The sequence below is a fragment of the Lissotriton vulgaris genome, chromosome 4_1 (genome assembly GCF_964263255.1).
Source record: "Lissotriton vulgaris chromosome 4_1, aLisVul1.2, whole genome shotgun sequence".
In the NCBI taxonomy this organism is placed as follows: domain Eukaryota; kingdom Metazoa; phylum Chordata; class Amphibia; order Caudata; family Salamandridae; genus Lissotriton; species Lissotriton vulgaris.
In genome coordinates, this window is record NC_141691.1 from 1,247,771,602 (window position 1) to 1,247,794,279 (window position 22,678).

Sequence of the window (22,678 nt, forward strand, 5' to 3'; positions counted from 1 at the left end):
CTAGAGGATGATGATCAAAACAATGCACTATTGTGTAGTCAGTTTTTCACCCCCTACCACCACCTCTCTGATTTCTAAATGACTTCACAAAACATATGGGTAGAAAGAAAAGTCAAGTTTCAGGGGGTCACACATATTAAAGTGGGCCTGGCGTCCCTCATTGCCATCTCTTACTTCACCATATCCCAAACACAAATATCCTAGTCTATACACATTTTGTTTTAGATAAACAAAATATAGTAAATCTCACACAATTTCAAGAAGAAATAATGTACAATCCAGACTTCGAATAAGCTTATGTAATCAACATAAAACTACTAACAAACAGATTCTGATAAATTCACGACAAAGGTAAATTAAAACAATTAGGGCATTGGAAATTCCTCCTGTAACTTGAACTGTTGATGAAACCAATATTCCCAGCAACAGGTATTTATCATTTTGGAATGCAGAGGAAGGGATGGAAAAGATTTTTTAACAATGGTGCTGGTAATCCACGCAGTAACCAATGATACAATGAGAAGAATTTTCATAGAAAATTAAGATGCATCCCTTCGTCCGTGATAATGAAATAAACTATCTTAACGGTGGAAGTCAGCAGGCGACCAATTTCATTATTGAGAGGATTCAAAATTGAATTCCCAAAATAGTTTAACACTAGGTATGAGCAAAACATAATTTTCCAATTACAACTTTGATTTCCCTCACAGAGAGGACAGGTGGTTCATATTTCAAAAACGTTATTTAATCTAAATGGGGTGAAATGTAGTACCCACCTGTTTAAAAACATACGAAGTTGAAAGGAGCAAAGATTACATGAACGAGGAGTTGGTTTGTTATTTTGTACCACACTCAGTCACAAAACACTAAGGGGCCCATTAGGATTGCGGGCTTGCGGTGCTGGGACCGCCCCCCCCAGTGGTGCGGTGGTCCCGCCCCAGGGATTAGGATGCCCATTATTGTGGCAGGCTGTGCTCACAGCACCGCCCGCCACAATGCTGGGAATGCACTGTGTGCATGGTCATGCACAAGGTGACAGGCACCACGAGGTGCCTGCCACCAGGTCCATGACAATGCAGGGGGGGTACCATAGGTACCCCCCATTTGCACCCCCCCCCCAATACACTGGGGGCCCGCAACAGGCCCCCGTAAGCAAATTCCGCATGCCTTTCCGCCGCCATGGAAAAGCTTTTTCCCGCTCCCATGCTAATATGGATTGCGGTGTCTAGCAGACACTGCCACCATATATAGCCCCTTTACCGCCCGGTCGACCGTCGGAAAACCAGTAGACGGTCGTTCTGTCTGCCGGGGTGCCCAACCTCCCCACCACCCCCCCGCCATACTAATATGGCGGGGGAAATGGGTGGCGAGCGGGGTAGGATGTAGAGCGGATCAGCACCGCCATGCGGGCGGTGGCGATTCTCAGATCTTCCTATTTACTTCAGATTTGCATCAGTTCATTTAACGATTCTGCTTGTAACCTCTCATACCGCAACTTCATACTAAACCAGGTGTTTGTGGGAGTACAACTTACTCACCAATTCTTTTGATTGCGCGAAATATCCTCACCAGATTGCGTTAGATATAAGTCGCAATTGTAGGTTTGTTAAATGAAACCAGACATTTTTATCCTTATTTAACTTGCAAAATCTTTAATGACTGAGCTGGTGAAAAGGTCTCTAATTTTATTTTGCCAACATGGACACCTTTTCATCTTCCAGTAAAGGTATGGGTACCAGCTAAAGTCAGAATTTTGCAATCTTTAAGTAAAGTTTCAGCATGGCAAGCTGGGGTTTAAAATATCAAATAGAACAATGACCCAGTATAGAAGGTGGAGTAGTATGTGGTGATGCTGGTTAGGCTTCACCAAGCAATACTCCCACAATACAACAAAGAATGTCATTGGAGGCACAATAATAAATACTTTGCTCATTCCTGGTAGAGTGGCAAATAGCATTCAGGGTTTACAAGAGGAACATGTGTTAAGCATTTCAGAGTTCCAACATGAACGATAAGTAATAAGAGTCCAAAGAAATCTGACACCAATTTATAAAAATAAGGGAGATTTTTATATAAATGTAGACATCAAAATAAAGTCAATCGGATAAGTATAACCGTGGTTATAGATTTTAGAAGCAAATTAAATCAGTGCAATTATATTGTTTTTCATTACTGTTTTGCAGTCAATGGGAAAAAGAACTAGTGACAATCGGTCACTTGTAGATCGAGTTACTTGGGAGCCAAGGAGGGTAAAAAAGGTCCCAGGCCCAGAACGGTCAGTTTGATTTTACATAGTTCGAGAAACTTGTGCGCAGAGTTTTCCTGGCAGTTCTTGGTGCTGAAATGCAAATCGCAGTGGAGTTAGTTTAACCACTTACACTGGGCTGGCGGGTAACTGGGTGCTAAACATGGACAACGAAGCAACTGCTTACGTCTGATGAAGGTTTTTCTGGGTCCCCTCACGGTGCAGAATCAATTAAAGGTGGTGGGTGCCAGACTAGCGACCAACAAGCCTTGGCAGCGGTAAGCTCAGCACAAAAGTTATTTCAACATCAGAGGGAAAAGGTAGCCACCTGAAACTTGCTGGAGGTGAAGACTAGGTTTTCCATGATGCACTGGACCATCTACCCGTGGGCGATCCTTTGGAGGGCCCTATGGGCAGCGATTCTTTGGTTCCGGTACATTGTTTTAATCTGCGGTGTGCAAGGGACTAGAGCCACTAGTCTAGAGGAGTATGGAGTTACCTTTGGTTTCGGCAGCTGCAATCTTTGATCCAGGACGAGCCATAGTCAAGCAGTTCAAGGAAGGTTGCCACAGGTGAAGAGTATCACACCTTTGGTTTGGGCAGCTCCTGATAGAGACTCTGGTCTCTTCTTGTGTTCTTTGTTGCAAGTTAGATCAGAACAGAGGTTCTGGTGTCAGGGGTAGCCCTTACATCCTAGATTTATGGGCATTAGGGGTGTGGGTGCAAGTGGGCAATGGGCTACTAGCCAGAGTGGCTAATCAGTCCCTGAGGGGTCTACATCTGGGGGTGTGTCACCTTTACTAACCAGAACCCTCTATTCAGCCACTTTTAAAAATAGCAGAAACCTTTCTTAGCTGTAGAGACCAAGAGTCCCATCCTAGAGGTGTGGCAGGGGGAAGGTTGTATCCTCCATAGGAAGGCAGCCTGGTAGCATACCACAGGCAGTGGCAGCTTTAAAGCTGACCGCCAGGATGTGCCACTTCACTAGCCATCTTGTCAGGGAGGGAGGTGCGGCCTCCTTTCTGCCTAGGCCATTGTATCAGACTCCTGGGAGTGTTTACACCTCCCGGCAGGGGGTCAGATTCCTGTCTTGGTGGCAGCAGCTGCGGGCCGACAGCCACGGAGCATTACAAATTATTTTAACATAACAGAGCACAGGAAAGGCTGTGGCAACCAGGTGGGAAACAAAGGTAGCCACCTGAGTGCATGCCACATCGTCCTCGACAAGAGAGTCATGGCAGGGGTGATGAGGCACTTTGTTTGGTATCAAGCATGACATTTCAGCAGTAGCATAATGGAGCTGGCGATCTACAGTTTGCCTGGGTGCCAGTCGATGTTATCCTATGGACTGTTATCACTTATAAAAAGCCTTTAATAGTAAAGACCATTATGGGGACATATAAGCTTGTACTTACATATCCTCACCTTTAATATAATGCACCCTGTCTCATGGGGTCAGGAGGCCTTTCTTAGGGGTGACTGGTCTATAATAAAAATTGTGCAATGACTTTGCTACACATGGTAAGGGCACAGTCGAGTTTGAGCAGTCTACACTGCAATTGTAGGCCAGCTGTCAGCAGTTTTACTTGGGTCACTCCAGGTGGCAAACAGTGCTTAAAGCCCTGGTGACCCTGTTAACAATGCCCTGGGTACCACTGGTACCATATACTTGGAACTTATAAGAGATAAAGTCCTTGCCAAGTCACATGCATCAGTTGATGGGAGACTACTCGGACCAGCACGCTCCAGTGCACTTCCAGCATCTAACCATCAGTCATGAACCAGACTGCAGAGCACAAATTCAAACATAAAATGAATGTTATTGTCTGAGAAAATTATTTTTTCCTGCACAGAGCTATGAGAATAAGCAAAATACTTGAAGGTCATAGTCAAGACCATGTCTAGCACCCAAATGCTTTTGTCTGGCGGGGCTGGCTGGGCGCACTATTTGCTTAAAGACCAAGCACTAGGCATGGCTAAAGGCCCTACAAAGTGGACTGTGTTTGAGAGAAACTAGGCCCATGAAGTGGCCAAAGCACACTCTCTGGGCGGACTGAGCAAAGCTGAAGACACAGCAGGCATGTTAAAGAGGGGACATCAGCCAGGAATCCAAGACAAACTGAGAATGTTGTGTAAAATGATTCCACTCCTTCCTCTTGATATCATAAAAACCGTCCCCAAGGCTCCTGTTAGGTCACACATGGACTGCAGTAATTCCAGATATTTACGCATACTGAAATTCCAGTTAGTCTGCTACTTATTCAAAATGTTACAGAAAGGCTATTGCTGAATCTACCTTCACAATCATTCATACCTCTTCCTTTCTGTACCTTACATTGGCTGCTAGCAGCAAAAATACTTTTTAATCACTACATAATGTATCATTATTACTCTTGCTGAAACAGTCACTCCTTTGGAAACAATCTGAAATCCCAACATCATAGGTGCTGCACATTAGTACTAAAAAGTAAGCAGAGTTACTACAGTGCAGGTGAATAAAAAGTTCGTAAATAGACATGTGCTATATTATTAACAGGATTAAAAAAATACACAGGGGAGACATAGGGTGGATAGACTGGAATCGGAAAAGAGGATGAAAGCAGTGGGAAGATTAGCGTGGGATTAGCTTGCCTCACACAAGACAAAGGCGGCATGCAGGGATAATGAAGAGGAATACAACCTCCCGTAACATAATGAAAAACCAGGGACCTATGTCATGCTGGAAGAGGGTGATGGAGTAGGGGTGGTGGTGGTGGGTAGATGGGGTGATTGAGCAGTCTATTTATTTTTTAAGTCACATGTACATGTGATAATTACAAAAAAGGACTAAAAGGCGTTTCACTAGTTTAGATTTTACAATCGAGAAATACCATTTATTTAGAAGGATAAAAAACGGAGGGAAATATCTGTACGTAAAATGTATCTTCACTATCACATGCAACCATTGGAAAACCTCACAGCAGATTATTTTGTATCCTTCAGTGACTCTTGGATGGAAACGTAATGATTTCCCGGTGTAGTCGGAAATTATGGGAATTCTCAGGTCATGATACGGTGCATGAGCTTATCTGACAAGCTGGGAAGAACATATAGCTAGCACTGAAAAAACCGAAGCACACGTTTACTGAAGTCCCTTCCACGACTACTGGTGAAATCCAGAGATTAGAGGCAGGATCTTGCAGAGTTTATAGAGAGATAAAAACCAGCAGCTCACCAGCACTCTCACATGAGAAGTAAAGTGGTTTGAGAGTGGTGGACGGGGCGGTGGTGGGCGGGGCGTGTCAAAGGGCTGTCATCTATATTTATGCCATTATGGGCTACCTGGAAGTGTTGGTCAAATATTGATGTTTAAGGGGATGATATCTGAGAACAATCCTGCCATTGCAAAGAAGAATTCAGTACTAGAGTTGTTTAGCCAGTGACAGCGTTCCAGTACACATCTTTTATGGCAATTACAACACAGTAGTCTTGGGACTTTTTTTATATTGACTTGGGTGTCACTATAACAAGACTACCAGAGTACTATTTGGCGAATAAAGAGGTCTAAGAGTGGAACAAAATAAAACTTGGAGTGGAGGGAGGTGACTGCCTAGGAACGCCACACTGAAAAATCTGTATAATCTTCCACTATTCAACCACTGTCAACCCAGAAAGAAAGTGTGAAGTGTTCATTGTTCTAGCCTAAAATTGGACCAAATGGGGGAGAGAACCTAACTGATATAGACGAATTCTTGCGTTTATTAGAAAATAGGAAAGAGAACAGACTTTTAAGGCACAGTTGGCAACAAGGTTCGAAAAAACAAATGTGTTCTGGTGCAGTAGTTCTTAACCTGGGGTATGTGGCCCCCTGGGGGTTCACAAAACCTACTCAAGGTAGGGTCCACAAGTGTTTCGATAATTTTATAATATTAGCAGATTAATGAAGTGTATATAATAAAAAAGCAAAATACAAAATTGAAATTTTCAACGCTCTGTAAATGAGTAGGAATTTGAAATTGGAGGCTAAAATTTAAGTTAGTATCCTTACCTTTAATCATGTGAGAATGACAAGTATAGCAAACAGAATTTAGTAAGGACGATTGGTGGCATTGATCTGAGCAGATAAAATTAGTATGCATTAGGAGAAAAAAAATTGTGATATGCTACAGTCTGAAATATCGATTTGTCTTTAGAAATGAAATCCTATTTTGAAAAGCTTCAGCCTTCTTTTTTGAGGAGTTAAATAACATACTTCATAATTTGTATAATTATTTGATATAGGCTTGTTTCAGGGTTTGGAGGTTCAAATCATATGAGTTGCTCAGAACGGGGTCGCTGGCATTCAATCGTGACTCTGTGGGGGTCCACAGAAGTCAAAAGGTTAATTGCTTCCCACTTGAACAGTAACAAAGTAGGAACCAAGTACTGTGGTTCACACTGGGCAATGGCAACAGATGAAGCAGCAATTATAAGGACTACGGGACAATTCAATGGTTTCAACTCCTCAGCACACTTCATGAATGCAAAGTGCGCTTTAGAAAGCAGGAGTCATATGAGGGATTCAAACATTGTCGCTTTCAATATAGGTGGAATGCTCCGTTACTCTGTGAATAAACTAACTGGACTAATGATCTTTTAGAATAGTGTGCGTCTTTACCTTATATCAGTTTTAGTGGCTGAGTTGGTACTTGTATTTAATCAATCAACATTTATCAGCATTCCTGTAAGAGCCGGTATGGTTTCGCTTTATTTTTTTGCCTTCTGACCTATATTGCAAACTTAATTTTTGCTGCCTTTAGGGCTCTGTTCACTTTACCATTGCTAATCAGTGCTAAGTGCATGTGTTCTCTACTCAAAACATGTTAACATTGGCTTACCCGCAATTGACATTTAATTTACTTAGAGGTCCCTAGTAAATGGCACTGTGTGCCGAAGGTCAGTAAATTAAATGCTACTAGTGGGCCTGCAGCACGGATTGTGCCACCTACTTCAGTAGCCCTACAGGTCTCAGGCCTGACACTGCAGTGCTTGTATGTAAACTTATGTCGACCTAACAAGCTAACCTTATTGCCAGGCCCAATCCCTCATTTTTTAGGTCTCGGTACTATCCGGTTCGTCAGAACCGGAAGTAGCGAGATCTTATGTCTCTTAGAGGGGCTCTTCATCCCGCCTCTAATTTTGGCTCTCTCCCATTGGCTGGCTTCCTAAACGGAGGCCAGCCATTGGAGGAGAGAGCCGTTGCTCCAAATAGGCTCCATCCTTTTCGGATTTGGAGGTGTGTTCGGTGTTCTTCTTTCCACTTTTTAGGCACGCCTACTTTTGAACACCGAACACGCCCCCAAATCCGAAAAATCTAAGAGCTTTATGCTGCCATTTTGTTTTCTTCGTCTCTGTACTCTCCTCGCTGTCCTCTTGCTCTTGTCTTCTGCCCGCGCCGTGTCTTTTTCCCGCCCCCTCCCGCTGATGAGGTCGCAGCTCTCACAAGAGCCGGGCACCGGCCTTCTGCTTCATGTGCGCCGATAATAAAGTGGAATGTGGGAGATTATATGCCCAGCGGGGAAAATCCTGGAAGCTTCTGCCAGTCCGGCACCACGATCAGGATGGGGAGAGTACAGGGGCGGCCGGGCTGCAATCCCTCGTAGAGTGGATCGCTCTCAAGTCAATCTAGGGAGAGCCTCCTCCACGCAGCTTCCAGTCTCCGAGTCTGGCCCCCGCTAGACGAGCCCCGGGCAGCCGCAAACGTCTTCAGCAGGCTATGCACACCGGAGCCGGCGCCCCGGGGAACCAGAGCCAGGACCACCAGCACATACCCCTCATCTAATTCGACACTTTTGTGCTTTGAGAGACCGGGTTTAGGTAAATATTTAAAGGCACCCTTAATCTATGGCAATATATAACAACATTTAAATGTCCCTTTTTATTGCTGATGGAAATCGATCTCGTTAACTTGATCCTCTAGTCTGGATCGAGTATTTTGGAGTGATGGTTTTTGAATTTGACAGAGTAAAGGGTGTAAGCATGTATTGTGTACTTTTAAACCACGTCCTTTTTAATTTATTCCCAAATGGTTATTTTACTTGCTGCGGGCCTACGACAGAGTTGAGCGGGATACGCAGTGTGATTACGTCTGAAATTATGCTGAAAGTTAGGCCACGCTTACAGGGGAAAACCACTTCTGTGTGCTGCCATCTTTGTTCTTTATGTGAATCATGTCTGACTCCCAATAAATGACCGACCCATGCACCGCACACTATAGAACAGATCTCTACTCTCTGAAGCCTGCGCCATTGGTTAGTCACTTGCCCAGTTAGCTCAACGCTTGAGGATGAGTCTGTACCAAGGCCCCTATTAAGCAAAGGATACATTAAGCTGAAACTTTCAGAAGTTATGAATTCCTGAATTAGGTCTCGGCCTGCATAGGCCGGAGCCATGGGGCCGTCTATCGTGAGAGGTGGCATATTAAAGCGTCCGGCAAGTTCCTCATCCACCTGTACTCTTCTTTCAGGTAGAGAAAAGTAAGAGTCGCTATTGACAGGCTCTAGTGCAGGAAGACACCCTCACTCAGTGTGTGAGAGGCATGGCAGTAGTTATGAAAAAGCATACACACGCTACATATGTGATTACAAGAATGATTGTCAATGGCACAATTACATATGTACTATTTTAAAGAGTATTTGCACAGAACCATTACTTTAATTGTGAGTAAACAGTTCAAGGTTCAAGAGTAAGGATTTTTTTGGCTTTAAACCTAAAAAAACTTACTGCAGATGCGATCACGTCTTTTGTGCTTGATCATGAAAAATAAAACGTTTAGGCTGGTGTGTTATTCGCTTGCCAGATGTTATAGTAGTGTTGCTCGTGCTCACAGTGTTAAATTCTGCTAAAAACATGGGTGGCTCATTTGACTGTGGGTCTGTGTGTGAGTAGTGAGTGCAGTGTGCAGAGTAGTGAGTGCAGAGTAGTGAGTGCAGTGTGCAGAGTAGTGAGTGCAGAGTAGTGAGTGCAGAGTAGTGAGTGCAGAGTAGTGAGTGCAGAGTAGTGAGTGCAGAGTAGTGAGTGCAGAGTAGTGAGTGCAGAGTAGTGAGTGCTGTGTGCTTTTGAGTGCAGAGTGCTGTGTGCTTTTGAGTGCAGAGTGCTGTGTGCTTTTGAGTGCAGAGTGCTGTTTGCTTTTGAGTGCAGAGTGCTGTGTGCTTTTGAGTGCAGAGTGCTGTGTGCTTTTGAGTGCTGTGTGCTTTTGAGTGCTGTGTGCTTTTGAGTGCAGAGTGCTGTGTGCTTTTGAGTGCAGAGTGCTGTGTATTGGCAATGTAAATGACAGTGCCATTTATTTATGATTTAAAGAAAAAAAAAAAGAAATGTCATGAGCAATGCCAATAGCTCTACCTTTAATGATGCAGAGACCATTGCATTGTAAATGCTTGTATTACATATAAATTACCTCTAAGGTAGGCCCTGAACAGCTGCACTGTATTCAATGAATGTTTTCCATATATCTGTGGTTGGTTGTTAATGTTAACTATACTGCAAGTAAAGCCAAAGCAATTTATACAGCCACATGCAGCAAAACGAATCTTGGATGAGGTCCTCAGTGATGTCAGTGTCATTTGAGATATCAGTGATGTCATAGATAATTTCATGGAACATGTCATGAGTGGTGTCATAAACCGTAAATGGGGGTGCAAGTTCTAGTTAATGCTGCCAACTATAACTGGTGAATTTCTTTTTTCTTTTTTGCTGAAAAACTTTATTGTTATCACTGAGAAATTCACCCAAGTATAACATTATTTTGACCTTTTGGGTGGGTTTTCAGTGAATTTCTAAGGTTTTTTTATTTTAGAAGGAAGACCGAAATTTTTATTACACCCAACTGTAATGTTACTAAACTTTGAGTTCTCAATTAATTTCAGAAAAATTAAAAAAAAGTGTGCATGGTAGAATGACTTTATAATATACGTTGTGTTCTGATATTTTAGTAAAACCTTTTTTTTTATTATAACAAAACAGGATATGGTTCACAGTTTGCAAAATGTGTGTATTACACAGATACAATAATTGAGCAAATACACAATTTCTATTGAATATGTAACTCTTATCTAGACAGGTCACCAGAAATCTTTTTTGTGATGTAATTAATCCCTCAGGTGATGAGTGTCTGTAGTAGGGTGCGGAGATCTCTCTCTATAATGATAGTTGTGCTTAGTAGGGTGTGGGGAAGGGACTATGCTCTCCTTTCAGACTTCCCTCAGGTGATGGGTGTGCATAGTATTGTTTTGGGAGGGACTGGCCTCTCCTTTCAGATCAGTATCAGATGACTGGTGTGCGTAGTAGGGTGTGTGGAGCGACTGACCTCTCTGTTGCGACGTGTCTCTGTCATGATGTGTGTACATAGTAGAGTGTGGGGAGGGACTGGGCTCTCCTTTCCCACCTCTCTCGGATGAGACCTCTTTCAGTAATGTGGTTGTGCATAGTAGCTTGCAGCGATGGACTAGCCTCTCCTTTTAGTCCTCTCTCTCAGATGACAGATGTGTGTATTAGGATGTGAGGAAGGACTGCCCTATCCTTTCAAACCTCTCTCAAATGACTGGTGTGGTGTGAGTAGTAGGGTGTGTGAATAGAGTGCCCACTCCTTTTTAGACCTTTTTCACTCGGATGAAGAGTGTGCGTACTAGGGTATGTGGAATGGCTGGCCTTTCTGCTGAGACCTGGCCAACGCCCGGTGGAGGTGCCAGACAGCTATAGATGGCCCTGGTTCTTCCCCTTGGCCATCACCTACCCAGCCGGACATTGGACACAGTTTCTCCCAGTCTCCCTGTTTTGTCTCCTTCCTCCCCCTCCTCTGACGAATTTACCTTAACACTGCTTTTTAATCCTATGTTTGATTATGCTTTGTAACAAATGTAACTTGTAACCTGTAATTCACTGATCCTCATGTAAAGCGCTCAGATACCTATGGGTCTAGCCAGCACTATATAAAACTCAATAAATAAACGGCTCATCTCTCTCATATTTTGACATTGTGATTACCTTATTACAGCTTACAAGTGTAATTTACAACTGGGAAGAGATAAAACTCCCAAATTTGGCGTCTCTGGAATCACAATTTAAAATCCTAAATTATGGTGGAGTTAGATTATAAACTAATTCTGAAAATGCTCCTGTTAGAAAGTTGCCATTTTCTTACCTTATCCATTTGGTGCCTTCTAGCAGTCACTGCAAAAACGTTTGGAGGTAATGCACAACACCAAGTTAACAGCTATCCCAGACAGCCACACACAAAGGGAACTTAGGTGTGACTGACGGGCCATCCACATCTTGAAGGGCATTCCTCGGCAGGACTGGAGGAAGGGGCCGACACTTACACCTGAAGGGGCTGGGGCCTGTCCCCACACAACAGGCTGCATACTCCCCTGTAGTGAGTCTGGAGCCAGGGCAGGAAGGACAGGGACTGTGCACTCCAAGGGCCTCTCGAAGTATTCACCACATCAAGGTATAGCTGGGTATAGGTACTGGATCCCTGACACCACCAACTCAGTACACGTCTGGAACTGTGGATTCTCGGTTAGAAAGGACTGCTGTGCTTGTAAAAGGACTGCCACTTTGAAGGGCTGCCACTCTGCGGGACTCCTGCTCTGCTGTACTGACCTGCTGCCCTTTTGCTTGGGAGCAAGAAGGACTGAAACTGCGTCTCTCTACTACAGAACCAAGAGTGACTTAAAGGTCTTGTCCGCCTGCCGCCTTTTGAAAGTCTCAGGAACATCAGGGACTTCAATCAACTCATCACCTGGACTCTGCCATCTGAGTGTAGTGCCCAGCCAAGTGGTGCCAATCCAGTCCTGGGACTTGGAGGTAGGTCTAAAATGCAGCAATGTCCAAAATCCAGAATGGCATTGTTGCGCAGTTGAGAACTGCTGCATTGCCCTGGGTGCATTGCCACTGCTGCAAGGACCAAAGACAAGGCGCCTTCCCAACATGTCCCCAATCCATCCTCGACCTGCATGGCTCGACAACGCACAGCCTCCATCTTGGGATTCAGCGTCAATGCATTTCAGACTTGCATGGATCAAAAACGACATCACCTACATTTGAAGGGATCGACGTACTGCCTCCTGTGCTCCTAGTCTTTGTTTACGACGAAACATGGTACTTTTTTTTTAGTCGGACCAGGTTGATCCCTGTATCCTACCCGCGCTCAATCGCAGTCGGCCTGAACCTTTGGATTTGACCCGGTCTAGCGCAACCAGATAGTCCTGGTTGGCGCTTTATGCTTTTAAGCACCAGATTTCGAAATATTCTTCAAAAATTCATAACTCCATTTCTACATATTGGATTTTTGGCATTTTGGTCTTGTTTTGTTCAATAAACTAAGCTCTATTTTTCTGACTAGGTGTACTATACTTGTGTATTAAGTGTTGCCCAAAAACGTTACACATTGCCTCTTAAATTAAGTGTGACTGCTCTGTGCCAAGCTATCAGGGGGTGAGCACAGGTTAATTTAGGATGTGTATCTGAATTATCCCGACTAGGATTGCGGTTCCTGCGTGGACAGGGTGCATACTTCTGCCAACCAGAAACCCAATTTCTAACAATTCCACAGCCTTATATTTTCAAAAAAGTGCAATCACTCCCTATTTGAATCTATGATCCAGTAACTTTCAAAGAGGACATGAAGAACAAAAGGAAATGTGGTGTCACTTCTGTCATTACTATAATTTTAGTAACACACCACTGGAAAAAAGGCAAATAAGAAAATGTCACAAGGAGAACTCAAAAGGACAGAGGAGAGGATGCATAATGGTTATCAATCCTTAAAGTAAAATCAATCTCACAATCTTGCTTAGAAAAAAAATTGTGGGTAAATGAAGTAAAAAGAGAATTCTTTGTACACTTGCATTTTCTGCTTCCATAAATTCCTACTCCGAAGCGTTTAAGGTGGGCTTTTCGTTAATCTTTACCTACTTTGTCTATAGAACGAAGACCTTAATGAATAAAAAATATTTTTTACGTTCATATGTAGCCCAAAGATCACTGTAAAGCGCTGCTCCTGAACTACAACCAGAGAAAAAAGTTAATATTTAGTACCAAACAAGAGCAGAGACGGAAGTAGGGATAGCGAGAAAGTAATCCTTTAACACGAGACCTCAAACTATGATGGTATGCATGCTAGTACAGAGTTCCCCCCCCCTGATTTGAGCACGATGTTTCGTCAAACACTGGTTTGCTTCCTGACAATGGGAGGTCTTAAATTGGAATGCATGGAATGAGAAGAGAAATAAAAACTGAAATGTATTTTTAAATATTGAAACAAGAGATTTACACTGCAGATCAAAGTTCCAAATATGTCTCCACAACGAAGGTCAACACACCACTTCCACAAGTAAATCGACAAAAAAATACACAAATCAAAATCAGTACGTATGTAAAAGATTAAAGAAAATACATTGTAGCACAAACTTTATTGATTACTCAAAATTGAGCAAGGACAGGAACATTGGGGCTAGCAAGGTATAGAAAAAAAATCGCAATACCTTGTTAATTAATAGCACTATTCAACTACATAGGCCTCTCTGAGAACCTGAGCCTTTATCTAAAAATAATGTATCAGATCACGTCAGCACTAAACTACCTCCCTTGCTTGTCAGAGGGTCCAATTCAAACACAACGCTTTGTACACAAGGCACAAACTGCTCAGTGCCACATGAAGCTGATGTCTATACACCAATCGACCAATAGTGTAAATCTTTAAACTTGCAAAATGCAACGATTTTCAGGCCATCATCCCTGCATTCAATAAGCACTGTCCTTTGGAGGTCTTTCAATTAGCACCTTCACATGGAGCTTCATTTTAGGAAAAAAAAAACACATCAGGAAGACCTGAAGACCTTCCTTGTCCATTAAGCGTACCTACAAGGTCAACTCCTTTCCTTATACTCTACTTCCTATTTAGTCCTATGGCCCAAGTGCCACAACCGACCTCCATACTTTAGTACAACAAAGCTGCCCTGAGGTACTATGAAAACTATACAAAAATGAACAGAATAAAAAAAGGTAAATACAAACAAATCCAGGTTCCTTCAAAGTCTTAAAAGACTCAAACATAAAACGAATCGCTCATCTTAATGAGGGCGGGAGCAACATTCTGCGTGCTTTCCCTGCCCTGCGCTCCTACACGCAGATATAGTCAATCAAGATCAACAAACTGGCAATGATCAGGTGCACGTAATCAAGATACATTTCATAAGTTTAGCATTTGGACGCCAGCAATTTCATATCCTAGTATCCGTAACCCGAGACAGCAGAGAATTCTATACAACAATGTAATCAGGGCGGCTCACACAATGCTAAAGAAATGCAGACAATCGAGGCAAAAGCAACATCAGTTTAACCCCACCCATACAGTGTTCTGTGGAACGAGTCCACGGTTTATCAACATCACCTAGGAGGGTAAAGACGCAGGCAATTTACCGCCCACCTCATACCAGGGCACTGCGACTGGGTGCTGCAAGTGCAGGTAAGTAAGTAGTCAGGTGCGACAGAAAGGGCATGTATTTGCGGTCACTACCTATATCCATTACACAATATGTTATAGTTCAGTTTCAACATTAGTGCGAACCTGTATTACACATCAATGACATCGTCCCCATTTACATTTTCAGCCACAGGACATGGGGAGGACAACGGATCTCAGTATACAAAATAAAATATATGACAGGTATTTTTTTTTTATTCATCTAATGTCCTCAAGGTTCTAGTGGTATTTATACAGAAATGACGATCATCGAGTAGCGTTTTTGCATTATGAGTTATGACACGCGTACCTGTTCCACAGCCTTTGCTGTAAACAAGAGTTTATATGCTGAGTCCACACTGTGCTGGCACAGGAAGGTATTTGTGTGCCAAAAGAGCGTCCCTCGCACCGACTGCTTAAAATGGAAAGAGAAATGGAAGAAGCGGATGTCTTTTATTACTAAAACCCGGAAGAGTGCGCGAGGCAGCTAGTGCTTGTTGCTAAAGAGACAGAAAGGGAATGCCCAGGAAACATTGGGGCAAGGACAGATTTATAACTCCCTTCGCACATTCTTTTGCGGCCTGCAGCCTCCCGGAAGGTATTACGCGTCTATAGTTAGCTCGACTAACTGGATCTTTCAGCCAGCCCGCAAATAGTTCCTGTCCGATGATCCTCACCAGACATTTGGTGTTTCGTAAATCACCATGGTTACCACGGCCTGTTTTAAATACGACAATGGCACTAAAGCCTCTCCTTCCAGCGATTAGTGTGTAATTAATTGCTTGAAGGCGAAGCAAGGGGAAGTAATACAAAAGCTGCCGTGCATAAAACCAACAAGAGATCGCGACGTGGAAAACTTCACTCACAGGAAGAAATGCTGACATTCGTACTGCTGTTTGAACTCTGTGATAGCCATCCAATGACAATCCAGTTCACGGGTTCTCGAGCCTCCAACACCTCTACTCAACCCACTGGTATTTTTTTAAGGGTCTTCTATTTATGCATCCAGTGGGGTCATGAGGTGGTAGGATGAAAGAGCAAATTAAGGAAGGATCCATGGAAGGGATGGATGGACATAAGGACCCAAGAACGCTTCGAAGGATAGATGGATGTATGGATGGGTGAAAGGAAGAATGGGTGAAAGAGTAAACGGGTGGATGAATGAATTGATGTGTGAACAGAATGGGCATTAGATGGACGGATTGTGAAAGAATGGATTGATAGAATAGTCAAGCAAGGGCAGATGAAAATGGTGGCTAGCTGGGTGAAAGGATCAATGAGTGAACAGATGGAAAGGTGAAAGGATGGACTGAAGAATGGCAATAAGGATGAATGGATGGGTGGAGGGCAGGTATGAGGAAGAATGGACAGAAAGATGGATACGAGGATGAACACAATTGTTCTAGGATGGACTTACTAGTATCTCCAACTTAGCGTCAGTGGTTTGGTTCAAAGTGGTGGGCATTTTACATTTCTGGCTACTCCCTTGTATGTATCTGTTTGGTTTACTAAGAACCGCTCTTAACTTTGTTAAATGTTTGACAATCACTTAATCTGTTTGTGCCTAGGGTCCCTTACATGCCAATGTGGTCTCACGAAAAAGCTGGGAACCAGACCTCAGGCCTAAAGATGTCAGTCACATGGACAATGGTTGAAAAGTACCACCTATGTAGGTGTACATACTGCAGAGAACTAAAGCAGGCAAAAAAATTGCAAACGCTCGAAGCATACACTCAAAAGAACTCCAGTTTATCCAGCTCTAATATTAGGTTCCGAAGTAGAATGCTACTTGTCACAAATCACTTCTACGCCTGGCCATGGGTTGTAAGAGCTATACAAATACAATTAACTTACATTTCTGTACTATACCAGCAGTCTTCCAAGTGCGCAGAATATTCACATTCTTGGAAGTAAACTTGCATGCATAGTAATAGGAAACGTGTGAAACTTCGCAGAACACTCTTTTTCCTTCATACGCCATCAGGGCGGAGATCTCCCTTTGGTAAAGTACAGGGAAAACCAAGAAAGTTTGTCAAACTGTGGGGGGACAAAATAGTGAAAAGATTTTTGTGAAATAATGTTAATGAGTGATATATATTAATTTACAATGCAGACTAATAAAAAGTCATGGAACAGGATGATTAAATACATGTTTTAATTTTTATATTAAATAAATGTAAAAAATGTTAAAGATTTATCAAAAACATCCTACCTAAAGTAAAGTGTTTATATTAATTTATTAAGCATTAACAATTGCAATACAGTTATCCATACAATTAATTTCAAATATTGTATCTTTAAAAAGTAAGATTTGTAAAGGTGATTAAAATATTTTATCAAAACATTTTTTAACAAACCCCACACACACACACACACAGAAAAAATGCATTCAATGTATTATTATTTTCCATGGGGTTATACATTATGTCCTTGCCGCCACTATTTTCTATGTGATATCAGTAGGCCACGAGTGATGCTGGACTAACTACTGCTGCTTTTTGCCAGTAGTAACTCACACTCGTAAATTGGGCTCCATCTCCTATTTTTTAGGTGGGGGGGGTGAAGAGTCCTGGGAAAAATGGAAGTCTATACGTTTGAGTAACTTTACACTTCTAAACGGTGACTAGCCAAGAGTAGTAAAGTTACTTAAAAGTGTAAGAGTAAACTTACATGTGTAACTTACAAATGTAAGTTACCTTTGTTTCTAGGCCCATTCGGGATTAACATAAGCCCTGTGAGTAAGCGTAATGAACAGGCCTTGGGCGTGGGAGAAATACACTAACCGAAAAGATAAGGACCTCTGGGATGGATATGACGTGGTGCCTTGGCAATCCAGGTCAGAGCAAACCTTATGGATAGGTGAATTAAGGAGCACTGATAATGAATAAGACATTGTACAGTAGAGATGGATGAAAAACAAAGTCCCATGGATGAATAAAATAATGAGCACACTAGATGTATAGGATATGAAGCATTTAGCAGGGTGAAATGCCAAGGTTGAGAATGGGTAAGATTATGCAGCTCTAGATTTGGCCAAAATAAAGATCTTTTGGTGGGTAAGACAAGAAGCCATTGTTGCTTGGATAGCACGTAGGTGCAACTCATGTTGAGCTACGCTCAGTGAGACCTAAGGATGTACCTTACATGTTACCAGGACTCTGAGTGTTCAGGCGATTTCACAAACTCTGCCTCATCACAGAGACTGATAGTGTGTCCAAAGGCCATCTCATCAGCACTGCTCTATGGTATACATCTCCCAAGAAGCATTGTGTCAGACGTGCATATTCTGGAAGAACAATGGGACGAGGCACAAGCAATTAAGGAGTGGAAAGAAAAACAATTGAGGAGCAAGTAACATGTGCTCCTCAAGTCATTTCGCTTTTCCTACTAGGCCAGTTTCTGCAGTGCTTGGATACAAGATGGGAGCGAACACCTTATGATCCTATATGGAATCTTTCCAACAGCAAAGCCTTAAAGTCTGTTGCCAAAGCCATACTTTGAGCAATAGGAATTCAAACACATGACGTGGGGCAAGACCATCATTATACCACTGTATTTTATGGCACTCTGTTTTCTTTCAACCAATGTAGCAAGCTGCATATTCACCCAATGAACATTAGGTCTAGCTGACTAGACAGGCTCCCGTGTAAGTGCTCCCATTGCCTTGCTGTTGGTAGGTCAGAAAAGATATGGCAGTCATTCCTGTTTACTGTGAAAAACTGGGAGGTGTTGTGGAAACGACGGCTCCTATTGAATTTACTCGTCTGGAAAGCTAAGGAAGACTGTATCTCTCTGCTGGGCTTTTCCGTTGGCAATGGTGGGCCAGGCATGTTCTGAGGAGCGGTGTTCGGTGGTGTTGCAAAGGCAGTATCGGCTGAGAGCTCTGGAGTACTGACGCCGCACCTGAGCGCAGGAGTACGTTGGAGCACGAGACACCTGTGGTCGGCATTCGAGATCTGGCCTGTGTGTATGCAGGAAGCGGCTGCTGGAGAAATGGCAGCTTAGCAACATCGGACCTGGCTGTGTTCGAATGCAGGAGTAAAACTGGGTGACGGCGGATGGATGATAATCGACTTGAGAATGGTGTTTAAGGAGGCGGAAAACACCGTAGGAATGCCGAAATATAGATAAACGGTCCTGTTGCACTCGAGCTGGAACCAAGGCATACAAGATACAAATTGTTGAAAAGAGACTTCTGGAGGAGCTTTATGCATTGAAATTTTTAAACTTTGCTATAACGTTTTTTTTTTGTTTTTTTTTAAAGCGGATTCAGACTACCTTGATAAAGTTTGACAAAACCATCGCGGTGTGAGCTATTGATCACATTGATGCAGCTCAGCTGTCCTTTCGCCCATAGATGGAAATTTTTGTGGCGACTTCCTGCTTTAGTGTGGGGGATTCAACATTTTGTGGTGCGTGGGAAAGGGGGCACCGCAGCACGCAAGAAAATGCCACCGAAAAACCAGTCATCAAAACTGCAAGCTAAGATTCTAACCCATAGCGCAAAGAATGGGAATCAGCCCACTGCAGGACTGGAAGTGGGGAAAGTTTCTGTGACTGCTGAACCAGGAGTCAAGCCTGAAGTATTGGACAGGACTGGAGGGGAGAACGCTCAGGTGTGTCTATCTAAATCTATGCAGAAAAAAAATAATGCAATGTCTAAAAATAACGTTACATCACGGGTCCCTTCTCAAAACTTGGTAGCAATGTTTGAGCGTCAAAATGTGAAGAATTCTGGTATGCAAGATGCTGTGAAGACTATCTCCCATTGGTACATTAGTCATAAATGGCACATTGGCTGACTCCGTGGAAGAGACTTTGGTTTCTGTTAATACTGTAACTATCAACCTAATGGTACGGACGTCTCAAAAGTTTTACAGATGACTGAAAAAGCGATCAATGATGTTGTAACTACTAATGTAACCACCGACGAGAGTAGCATTATGGGAGATGAAGTTTTGATGGAAACAGCCTCAATATCGGCACCTACCCAGGTTCAGTCTCCGATCCAGATAAGCTGTGCCGGTAGTAGGCTAGTAGAGATTAAGCCAGTAAACGGTTTGAATGATGAGGCCGAGCAGGCAACAAGTAAAGGTCATGAGGGTGGTGAAAAATTCTACTCAATGTCAGACCCCTCATCGGATGAGCGCACAAATGTAAGCAGCGACTGGCTGGACTATAATGAGGGTGGTCCTTCACCGGAGGATTTGAGGTTAAGTTTAACCTCGCCAAGCCCGAGTACTGCGACAGTCAAGAGGCGCAAGAAGAGAGCACAGCAACTTCAAGCCAATAAAGGAACTGACTCTATAGCCAAGGCTAAAGATAGGAAGAGTGTAGAAAGTGTAATAGAATCTCCGGACGAAAATGTGAACGATATAGATAGAGTTATTTCACAGGAGATAACACTGGCAACTATATATGAAACCATGATGAAACACCGAGAAGAAAGTAAAGCGGAGAATTCACGAATGCAGGCTACGTGCTGCAAAGTGAAAAATGCGGTCAGAAGGGTAATTAAGAACTGTGCCGAGACGGCTGACAGGGTAACAGAAACGGAGGCCAGAATCTCCGTGTTGGAAGATGAAATGGGCGCCCAAAAGGCGGGACTAGATTTCGTCAAGGCGCACAGAGATGACCATAGCCATAAACTCGCAGCATTGGAAAATCATAGCCGTAGGAATAATCTACGCTTTTTGGGGGTTCCGGAAGATAAAGAGGGCCCGATACACGGAAATTCGTGGTTGAAATGCTACAGGAGGCTTTTCCCGAACTAACAACATGGGACTGGGCAAAAGAAATTCAAAGGGCGCATCGGTTCCCTTTTACAAAGAGAGAGCCCCGACAGGCAGAAGAAGTCCTCCCACGTGCCATTTTGGTTAACTTTAATAACTTCTTGGCACGGGGAGATATCTCTGTTCGAGCGCGCCCAGATAAGAAAGCCTTGGCCAAAGGTTTTAGTTTCTTTGTCAGACCTGATTTTTGTGCAGCTACTGTGTCTAAACGTTGGCACTTTCGACAATTGATGCCTGAATTTCAGAGCAAAGGGGGTGCGGTATATCTGCAGAACCCGGCTAAGCTTAAGGTGTTGTATAAGGGGCAAACAAAATTTTTTGTTTCAGAAATTAAGGCTAAAGAGTATCTGGGAACGATGTAGTATCATGCTAAGAGTGCAATGTTAATGGTGTCTTTTACACGCTTTTTTTTATTCTGGTCCCGCCTAGTAGAGTAGACTGATCATTGTGTTCGGTGTATGGAGTTAGGATTTAGTTTTTTCCCGGATGGACACGGTACACCATATTATGCAGGGACTGATGGTCCCTGGGCCTCATGTGAGGGGGGGGGGCACAAAGGTGGGGGGGTGGCAGACTGAGGGTGGAAGTAGGCGGGGAGGTGGAGTGGTGGTGGGGGGAGGGTTAAAAGTCAGCACCAGAAAGCAATCAGTTTTTGAACAAAAAGGCAAAAAAAAAGTTATGTTTATCTAGAAATGTTTCTAGTTTGGAAAGCGGAGGATGGAGTATTCAAGGTTGGGAAAGATGGATAAGAAAATAAAAATATGTAGGTTGAATATATGTGGCTTGAACAATGTTAGAAAACAAGAGGTATTGGCAAAAACCATACAAATATTGCAAATTGATATACTAGGTTTGCAAGAGACTCACGTATCATGGCCCAAAAGGGATATCCTGAAGAATTTGGGTATGGAACTGGTAGTTTGCTCTAGGTAAACTGGGGTAAAAAGAGGAGTAGCAGTATTGATGAAACGGGGAGTAGGTATATGTAATAATTTGGTAGCTGATAAATGGGGCAGGTGGGCAATAGGAAAGGTACAGATTGGCCATAGTATGTTTAAGTTATGTAATATCTACGCGCCAAATTTGGACGATGTGGAGCTGTTGAGCTCCATTAATGTTGAACTAGCCCAATGGCCACAGCCCGTGGTGTTAAGTGGGGATCTTAATATAAATATTGCTGCCGATTTAAATGTTAGATCCGATCACAGATATATAGGAAGAAAGGTGTTAACGTATGGTGTTCTACGAAAATTAATGCTAGAACATGGTCTTTATGATGTATGGAATGCTTTATATCCTAATAGCCCTGGATATACTTTTTTTTTCTGCCCCGCATTCTAAGTTTGTGCGTTTAGATTATTTTCTTATTTCCACTGTTTTGTTAACAAAAGTCAACATAGTTATAAACCCGAAAGTGGTTTCCGATCACAATCCAGTGATTTTAGAGTTAACTACGGAGGGTGGTCAGCGGATAGCCCCACGGACATGGACTTTTGATAGGAACCTTTTGGAGTATGAGGAGTATTGTCAAGCAATGCTTGAACACGTACAGGAATTTTTTCAGCTGAACCAAGGCACGGCATCTCTAGAGGTAGTATGGGACACATTTAAATCTGTGGTCCGAGGGGAAACTCTCAGCTTCTCTAAATTTAAATATAAGAAAGCGATGGCTAAAAGTCAGAACGATTTTGCACAGGTTATTGCAAAAGAACATCATCTAGCTGATGTAATATCTCGGGGCGGGGGGAAAGAACTAATGCAAAAGGCCCAGCAAGATCTTACAATTACGAGGGCTGTGGCTTATGCTAATATTGCAGAACAGATCGCGGAGGAATATACACAATATAAGGAAGAGGCTTATGAGTATAGTGAAAGTACCAGGAGACTTTCTGCAAAAAGGCTGAGGGAGAAGGCCATTTATAACGATATTGTCAAAATCATAGATCTGAACAGGAGGATACAAGATTCAAAGCCAGGGATACTTCATGCATTTCGCAAATGTTATCAACTACCATATAGCAATACGGAAGTGGGAAGGAGGGGGGAGGAAGAGCAGGACTACCTTCGCCAGTCAGTGGCCGATACGTTGGCAGAACATCATAGGGCAATTTTGTCCATACCACCAGATTGGGCTGAAGTAGAAACTGCGCTCTTAGGATT

The 22,678-nt window shown here is 43.0% G+C and overlaps 1 protein-coding gene across 8 annotated transcripts in view; it reads right to left on the reverse strand.

The window, feature by feature from the left end:
- The window catches only part of SOCS6 (suppressor of cytokine signaling 6), a 144,377-nt gene that overhangs the window by 6,834 nt on the left and 114,865 nt on the right, over positions 1–22,678 (reverse strand). For 4 of the 8 annotated variants that reach the window (XM_086965443.1, XM_086965442.1, XM_086965441.1 and 1 more), the window contains one exon: positions 16,581–16,763. The exons of 2 other annotated variants lie outside the window; for them this stretch is intronic. The gene's annotated coding sequence lies outside the window, so the exon portion shown is untranslated. The remainder of the gene's footprint in view (positions 1–16,580; positions 16,764–22,678) is intronic. 2 more of the 8 variants (XM_086965446.1, XM_086965445.1) reach the window with 1 other exon arrangement.